The sequence below is a fragment of the Apium graveolens genome, chromosome 7 (genome assembly GCF_009905375.1).
Source record: "Apium graveolens cultivar Ventura chromosome 7, ASM990537v1, whole genome shotgun sequence".
NCBI lineage: Eukaryota > Viridiplantae > Streptophyta > Magnoliopsida > Apiales > Apiaceae > Apium > Apium graveolens.
The window spans coordinates 147,961,278-147,970,891 of NC_133653.1; positions in this window are offsets into that span (position 1 = coordinate 147,961,278).

Consider the following 9,614-nt stretch of genomic DNA (forward strand, 5'->3'; position numbering starts at 1 on the left):
GGGTACAATTCACTATTCTGAATTTAGAATAGGGGAAAAAAAACTTCCCTTGCGACTATCCCAAGGCCAAATACGACTCTCTGAATTGGGTATAGTTCGAATTTAAAATGGGGTATAATTCACTATTAAGAATTTAGAATAGGGCATATAAACAATTAACTATCCCAATACGACTCTCTTTCGGAAGAAATTATGATTTACAATTATTTTTATTGGATTCGTTTCATTTTTCTGAGTCTAGGGGTCTTCATTTCACTCAAATCGGACTAACAGTTTAATTATTATAAATTAAACAAGATTTAATTAATTAATAATTAATTATAATCGAATAATCCTTAATTATATTTTTAAATAATTAATTAATAATCATTGTATTTTAAAATAATTAATCCCTAATTATTAGGAATAATTACAATTTATTATAATTATTTCAAATTATTATTACTTACTCGATTAGATCGATTATTTATAAATAACCAATCGATACAATTAACTGATACGTTATTTAACGAATAAATAATTATTACTCGAATCATAATCTAAATCAACGATCAACCATTCGTATAAATACGAGCTACTCGCATTCTTCGAATAATTATCGAAATATTATTATTATTATTATAACTTATACAATTAATTAATCATTTATAATTAATTATTCGTTACGAAAAATTATTACGACATTCTATGAATAAATTATCGCTCGATTACTAATTCTAACTTATCGAAACATTACTCGTATAAATACGAGTTATTCGCAATATTCAACTAATTAACGAATTATTATTCTTATTATTCAATTATTCTTAATCCTTATTTATTAATTAATTACCTTATTATTAATTAATAAATAACTAATAAATAATTAAATAAATAATTAAACAACTAATTAAATAACTAATTTCGAATTTCTAAATTAATAAAATAATCCTGAAACTATTAATAATAATTTTCAGAATTTAAAACTGATTTTTAATTGATTTTTAGAATTAATAAAAACTGATTTTGATTTTTATAAAATATAAATAATTTATTAATTAATCAGAAACAGAAACAGGGAAATCAATTTAGAGTTTAGGGTTTTTGGATCAAACCCCGGGTCGAAACCGGGTCGAACTTGGGTCGACTACAACCCCCTCCTCCTTCTTCGTTTCTTCCACCGGCGCCGCCTCGTTTTCCGGCCGAAATCCGGCGAGTTGATTTCGCTTTCACCTCCTCTGTTTCAGCCCCCTCCTTGACGATACCCCTTCGTCCCTACCTTCTCCTTCCCGTCGATGCAGCAGAAACACAAGGCCAAACCCCTCTCTCCAACTCCGACGATCGAAGCCATCATCGAGGCGGCGGCCGGAGCTAGGGGCTTCGTTCTCGAAACGAGTCTCCATAAAACACAACCGAAATTCCTCCTCATCAATCAACAACAGTCCCAGACGCATCCCCTTCTTTCCTCGACGTCGCAGCAACCGGAAAAGCCAAGAAACGCATCACCTTCAAAATCTGATTTGATTCCAAGAACTCCAAACCCTAATTTCAGAGAATTGGGGATTTTCTTGATTTTTCTAATTTTTTTATGATTAATTAACTAATTAATTACTAATAATTAGCTATTTATATTTATGAAAAATAATACCCCCAAATAAAATTAAGGGGCTAATTATACTCCTAATAAAAATTGGCCCCAATTTTTATAATTTTTGGGTATTAATAATGAATTTTTAAATATCCAATAAATACAAAATAAATGCTAAAAATTCCCAAAAATTATGAATATTACAAAAATGCAAAGAAAAATGATGTATGATAATTTCATGATCATATAAAAATAAAAATATGATTTTTGTGGGGCATTTGGTACCTGAAGGGATCCGGACAAGTCATTTTCCGTGAAAATGGTAAATTTGTAAAACGTCTAGGGGTTCAGAATAGCGATATGGTATAGGTCGTTTTTGGCAAAACAAGGCCAATGATTTTGTTTGAAATACGGGCTTTTAAAACACTGTTTGAGCTGTATGGGTTTTGATATAAAAATATATAACTTACGATAAATCACTCAATAAATATCCAAAACACGTTGGGATCAAAACAGACAACACGTAGCACATAGCAATTAGGGTTTAACGACTACTGTAATAACCCCAATTTTTGGGAAATTTTGAAACCCTTATGAATAGTGTTTTTGCTGAATGAGAAAACTTTTCATGCCACACTATATAGGGGTTCTGATATGGATATTCTGAGATTTTATTAGTACTTTATATAGGATATAAGTGTATGTAAAGATCGTCAGAATCCAAATCCGAACACTTTGATTTTTCCCGGAAATCCAATAGATACGGAAAGAATTGAGTATAAGGTAACAGGATAAAAGGATTTAAATTAAAGGATTATAATAGAGGATCATAAAAAGGAATATAATGTATTGAGAAAGGTTAAGGGAACCTAAGTAATAAGATCCCGGGTATGATCCCTCAAACGATAAACGAAAATGAAAGTTAAGCGAACAGTATAACAGATCAGCGGTCATTAGGCAAACAATTAGGAAGTTAATCAAAGGGATTAGAGAGGATGATGTCACCCAACCAATGAGAAGAGGATAAGGAGGGGAGGATGACATCATGAGGATGACACAAGCATGACATGGGAAGGAAGGAGATGTGGTGGCTTTTTAACCACACAAAATCAAGGGCAACTAGGTAATTTACTAAAACAAACACAAAAATCAAACCAACCAAGCCAAGCAAATTATTTTTCATCAAAATCAAAAAGAAACCAAGGCATTGTTCTTCATGCTCTCGGCCAAAACAGAACCAGCACACTAAAACTGCTGTATCTCCTTCATTTCTCACTCAAATATTGTGTTCTATAGCTCATTGGAAAGGTATTGAGATGACCTACAACTCTTTTTCACAAGTCTCGTCCAAATAATCATGGTAAGACCCTCATTTTTACAGTTCTTTAAATCGGACTTTTAGAAACTTCAAAGCCTAACTTTGTGTTCTTGATTTCTTTGGAAAGATCAAGCTTGTAGGAGGCTCCCTAAGGCTTCCTAGCAACTTAACACCTCCCAAGGAAGGTATAAACTTCAAACCCTAGCCTTTACTTTATTTGTTAGTAAGTTTAATGGTTGGTTTTGTGAAATGAGAAGCATGGATTGTGATTATTAGTAGTTTGGTTTGATTTGGAAGTGTTTTGGTAATTGAAGCTTGATTATAGTTCATAGGTCTTGATTGTGGTTGTTTGAGTTGAAAACCTTGGAGATTATGGACTGATGTGGTATGGTTTCGGTGAAGTTTTGTTGTATTGATGGTTATGAGTTGGTTGGTGGTTAATTGGAGTAGTTTAAACATTGGTAATCGCGTAAACATAGTCGTCGTAACGTCCAATTTTCTTTGGACTGCTTTTGTTCATAACATTTGGACCCGAGAACTCCCTGCTAGATTATCACCATTGCCATGTTTAGATAGTTCATGTTACGAGCTTCGTTTTGATATGTAGTTCGTTTGATTCCGATATACGGTTTAGGAGAAACGACCGTTTCAAGTAACGGCGTTTCACGAACGAAACTTTTCCCCTCGCCTTACTTTGAAACATAGGTTAAAGACCAAAAAGGGTTAATTAATGCATGAAACATTTATGATAAGTGTGTTAGGCTGTTGATAAGACACTCGCGAAGGAATCGCCTTAAAACTCGTAAAGGTTAAATTATTAAAAATGGTGGAGCCGAGGGTACTCGAGTGACTTAAGAGAACCAGTAAGCGCAAAATGAGCGTTAGAGTCTGAGTTGGTTAGAGTATATATTTACAAGTGACTTTGGTTTAATTCCAACTTACTTGTTGTTTATAGGTTACTAGACTCGTCCCGAGCCATTCGTAACCCCCAGTCGCTCAGGCAAGTTTTCTACCCGATATACTGTTGTTGTGATGTAAATATATATATATGCATTATCTTGTGATCGTGCATGATTGTTATTAGCAAATTTTGCGATATATTGGAGCATGCTGATATGGTATATATGCATGTCTGTTTCGTAATCTGGTTATCTATCTGTTGATTTCAATGCTTATAGTTGCATAATACCTATGCTAGAAATAAGCAAGTAGTTGCGTATACCCTTAGTATAGGGGATAAAAGGTGAACATATTTCTAAACCGGGAGTCGATGTTCCCGAGTATATTATATATATATATATTTATATATATATGGATATAGTTTTTAAAACTATGGATCGAATAAGGTTTATTCGATACCTTTATTTTACTTAATTGAATATTAATTTGAGTATTCATTCGAGGGCTTATGACTCAGTTTATTTTATTATTTGAATATTATTTGAATATTCATTCGAGGGCTTATGACTCAGTTTATATTATTATTGAATATTACTTGGATATTCATTTGAGGATGTATGACTCCTTTATTTTATGAATATTATTTATAGTATTCATTCGAGGTATTATGAATCCGCTTATTACTTAATAATATTCTTTATTGTATTAAAGAATAAGGTGTCGATAATCAAACTTACTTTTGATTATTCAAATAAAGATATTACTTTCGTATAAGTATATCTTTGATTATTTGCTATTCATTTCAAGTATAAGTTTTAATACTTCTACTTCAATTATTTTATAAAGATTATTCTTTATGGGAATATTATTTAAATAATAATATTCAGACATTTTCTAAATATTCTGGGGACTGATTTACTTCATTAAATCAGCTTCACTCCAAACATTCTTAAAAATGTTTTGCGAGTCTTCAAAATGATTTTTTTAAAAGTTAGAGCGGATCCCAAAACTCATTTTTTTTAAGATCCTCCTTTCGAAGGGGATTTAAATACTCGCTCAAAACCTGAGGGATCCGGCTCTGTGGTGTGTTTTATATTCGCAACAAGGTTGCTGTTTTGTTAAATGAATCGATTACTTACCCAACACTCGGGAAGTAAAATTCTTGGAACAAGTTAATCCATTAACAGGCATCTCCTGGGAAATATCGGTGAGTTCTCCTTTCCAACTAGATAAGACTTCTTGGTGGAGCCGTATCAACAAGTTTCTACTTGGGGAAAGGGGGAACGAGCTTTACGTTTCAGAGTCATGGATTTCATCTGAACTAGGAGTGGCGTAAGTGGTCGAGTGGCGCCGGCCCAGCCTTATTATATTGGCCCAAATGGCCTGGAAGTTCCGCTAAGGCGGTCCATTCCTTAGGAGTTCAGTGTTCGGTTGACAAGTAAATCCGACAGGTTCTCCTCTATATGTAGAAAATGGTGGGGTTGTACTACTACGACTGATCATCGTAAGTGGTCTTCCTGGCGCGGCAAACTCCCGTAATGAGTTCATCATCCAATTGGATAATTTCTGCAACACTACCCAGAGCACTTCGATAGAAAGGCTACGGTTGGGCGATTGTTGAGTGTTGGCAGGGTCAAGTTTTCAAAATGATGTTTACATCAAATGAAGTATCTCGTAACTTCATTTTATTTTGATAATATTTTAAAGATTTAATCTATTCAAATCTTGCCTTATAGTCTCATCTATGTGATGAACTTTTGAAGCTAATTATAACTTGAACGGTGGTAGTTCAAGTAGTATTTGGGAAAGATATAAGTATATTGGGGTATCTTGTAACTTCATCTTTTAAACTTATATCTAATTAATAATTGTCTTATGAATGACAAAGATTTTCAGAAAAACGTTGAGACAAGGTTAGATATATGAGATCACCTTGCAACGATATTTTTTTTATACAGTTATACACTGGGACTTTGTGTATATTGTGCATGGAAGAGGACTTCCAATATTTTGAAAAGTATATATGTATATATATATATACTGAATATTTTGCGACTTCATCGCATTAAGATATCAACTTGGTTCATTTCTTTTGACCAAGACTTTCATGAGTACTATGAGAAGGCTCATATATTGTTAATCATTATACATATTATTTTGGTGGGCTTGCTGCTCACCCTTGTTTTCTTCTTTCATCACACAACATCAGATAGACAAGATGAACCGGACCAAGCTCCCGATTCGCAAGAGGTTAGGAGACGTTCCGCAGTTTTCTAGAAGCACTGATGCCGCCATAGCTGAGGTAGGAACTACCAATAGGCTAGGCTTTCAACTTTTGATGTATCAGATTATGTATATTTATGAATTGTAATAATGGCAAAGAAATGTAAATTTATTCAGAAACCTGTTTAAGGTGTATTGGCATATAATTATGGAATAAAACGACTTGTGATTATTTTTGGATATTCATCTCTGAGACTATAACTTGTGGTGTGTGTGTTTATTGTGGGGTCACAGTACAGAGTAGTTGATTATTTATTAAGATTGGGTGTTGTTAAGGGAAATGGAACTCGTGACAACCCGGATCTCCGACCCCGGATTTGGGGGTGTTACAACTACACATTTAATCACATACTAATACACATAATTTATCTTTATTATAATATAATACAAGCGTAATTTCTCGGTCGTTACATTCTCCCCCACTTAACAGGATTCTGTCATCAGAATCACGCTATGTAAATAACTGAGGATACTTTTCTAACATATCACTCTCGAGCTCCCAGGTTGATTCTTCAACCACTGGGTTTCTCCACAAAATTCTCACTACTGGTACAGACTTATTCCTTAATACCCTCTCTTGTCGATCTAAAATTCTTATCGGCTGCTCTACATACGACAAATCTGCCTGAAGTTCTATTGGCTCATATTTTATTACATGCCTTGTATCAGGGTTGTACTTTTTAAGCATAGATACATGAAATACGTTATGAATATGCTGCATATGGGGTGGTAAGGCTAACTCGTACGCAACCTTTCTGACTTTCTTCAAAATTTCAAATGGTCCAACATAGCGAGGTTTCAATTTGCCTTTGTTGCCAAACCTAGTTAATCCCTTCCATGGTGATACCTTTAGCAGTACATGTTCCCCTTCCTGATAGTCCATATCTTTTCTGGATTGATCTGCATATTTACGGTGTCGATTCTGCACTGCTTCAAGTCGCTTGCGGATAAGTTCTACTTTTTCCTTAGTCTGCTGAATCAGTTCTGGATCTAGAATCTTGTGTTCTCCAACTTCATCCCAACATGTAGGTGATCTGCATTTTCTCCTATATAAGGCTTCATAAGGTGGCATCCTGATACTTGCTTGATAGCTGTTATTGTAAGAAAATTCCACTAGCGGTAAGTGCTCGTCCCAATTGCCTTCAAAGTCTATTGCGCATACACGTAGCATATCTTCGATTATTTGAATTGTCCTTTCACTTTGCCCGTCCGTTTGTGGATGATAAGCAGTACTCATGTTTAACTTGGTTCCTAGACATTCTTGGAATTGCCTCCAAAATCTTGAATTGAAATGGGGATCTCGATCCTATACAATAGATACGGGTATTCCATGACGCATTACAATTTCCTTGAGATATAAGTGCACTAACTTGTCCAGTGAAAACCTTTCGTTGATCGGAAGAAAATGTGTTGACTTAGTTAATCGATCAATGATAGCCCAAATTGCATCGTGATTTGCTTTCGTCCTTGGAAGTCCCACTACAAAATCCATGGTTAAGTGCTCCCATTTCCATTCTGGAATATGTAGTGGTTGTAGTAATCCACTCGGGCATTGATGTTCAGCTTTAACTCTTTGGCAAGTATAACACTTACTAACCCATTCCGCTATCTCTTTCTTCATATTTGGCCATCAAAAATTTTCCTTCAGGTCTCTGTACATATTTATGCTTCCGGGATGAATCGAATATCTTGAACTATGAGCGTCTTGAAAAATTTCCGCTTTTAGTTCCGGTACATTAGGTATCCAGATCCTTAAAGCAACTCGTAAAATTCCTTTAGAATCCTTCTGGCTGGCAATCTCTTCTCCTATCAAATTGTCAATTTCCTGGTCCATTACTTCTTCCTGACACCTTCTTATTTCATCCAATAGTTCCGGCTGAAAAGTCATAGCGTAAATCATTTCCGTAGAGCTTTCTGGAACATGAACTTCAATTTCCAGTTTATCGAATTCCTTGATTAAGTCTTCTGAAGATGTTAACAGATTCAATCATTCCTTTCGACTCAGCGCATCTGCTACTACATTAGCTTTGCCTGGATGATACTTGATTGAAACATCGTGATCCTTGATTAACTCTAGCCAACGTCGTTGTCACATGTTAAGTTCCTTCTGCGTGAAAATATACTTCAAGCTTTTATGGTCTATATAAATCTCACATTTTTTGCCGTATAGATTGTGTCTCCAGAGTTTTAGTGCGAATACGATTTCTGCTAGTTCGAGATCGTGCATCGGATATTTCTGTTCATGCGGCTTTAACTGTCTAGAAGCATATGTGATCACGTTGCCATGTTGCATCAAAACACATCCAAGTCCTCGATAAGAAGCATCGCTGTATATGACAAAGTCTCCTTGATCATCAGGTAAAACAAGTACAGGTGCGGTTACTAATCGATTCTTCAATTCTTGGAAACTTGCTTCGCATTTTTCGTTCCATTCGAACTTTTCATTCTTTCGTGTTAACTTCGTCAATGGTGTGGCTATCTTTGCAAAATCTTTAACGAATCTTCTGTAATAACCTGCTAATCCCAAGAAACTTCTAACTTCCGTTGGCGTCTTTGGTCTTTCCCAATTTAAAATAGCTTCAATCTTCGCTGGGTCCACTTGAATTCCTTCAATACTAATGATGTGTCCTAGAAATTGCACTTCCTTCGACCAAAATTCATATTTCGAAAGTTTCACGTAAAGCTGCTCCTTTCGTAATATCTCAAATGTCGTTCTTACGTGCGTTGCATGTTCTTCTTCCTTCTTTGAATAAATCAAGATGTCATCAATAAATACAATGATAAACTTATCCAGGTACTTCTTGAATACTCGATTCATCAAATCCATAAATGCTACAGGTGCATTCGTCAGTCCAAAAGCCATCACAAGAAATTCGTAGTGTCCATATCTCGTTCTGAACGCAGTCTTTGGAATATCTTCCACCTTGATCTTTAACTGATGATAGCCTGATCATAAGTCGATTTTCGAAAACCATGCCGCTCCTTTCAGTTGATCAAATAAGTCGTCAATACGAGGCAAATGATATCTATTCTTGATAGTTAACTTGTGTAATAACCCCAAAATTTTGAACTTTTTGTAACCCTTATGAATAGTGTTTTTGCTGATATTGCTGAATAAGAAAACTTTTCATGCCACACTATGTAGGGGTTCTTTTATGGATATTCTGAGATTTTATTGGTACTCTATATGATATATAAGTGTATGTAAAGATCGTCAGAATCCAAATTTGAACCTTTTGATTTTTCCCGAAAATCCACCAGATATTGAAAGAATTGAGTATAAGGTAACAGGATAAAAAGGATTTAAATTCAAGGATTTTAATAAAGGATCATAAAAGGAATATAATGTATTGAGAAAGGTTAAGGGAACCTAAGTAATAAGATCCCGGGTATGATCCCTCAAACGATAAACGAAAACGAAAGTTAAGCGAACCGTATAACAGATCAGCGGTCATTAGCCAAATAATTAAAAGCTAATCAAAGAGATTAGTGAGGATGATGTCATCAAACCAATTAGAAGAGGACAAAGGAGGGAGGGTAACATCA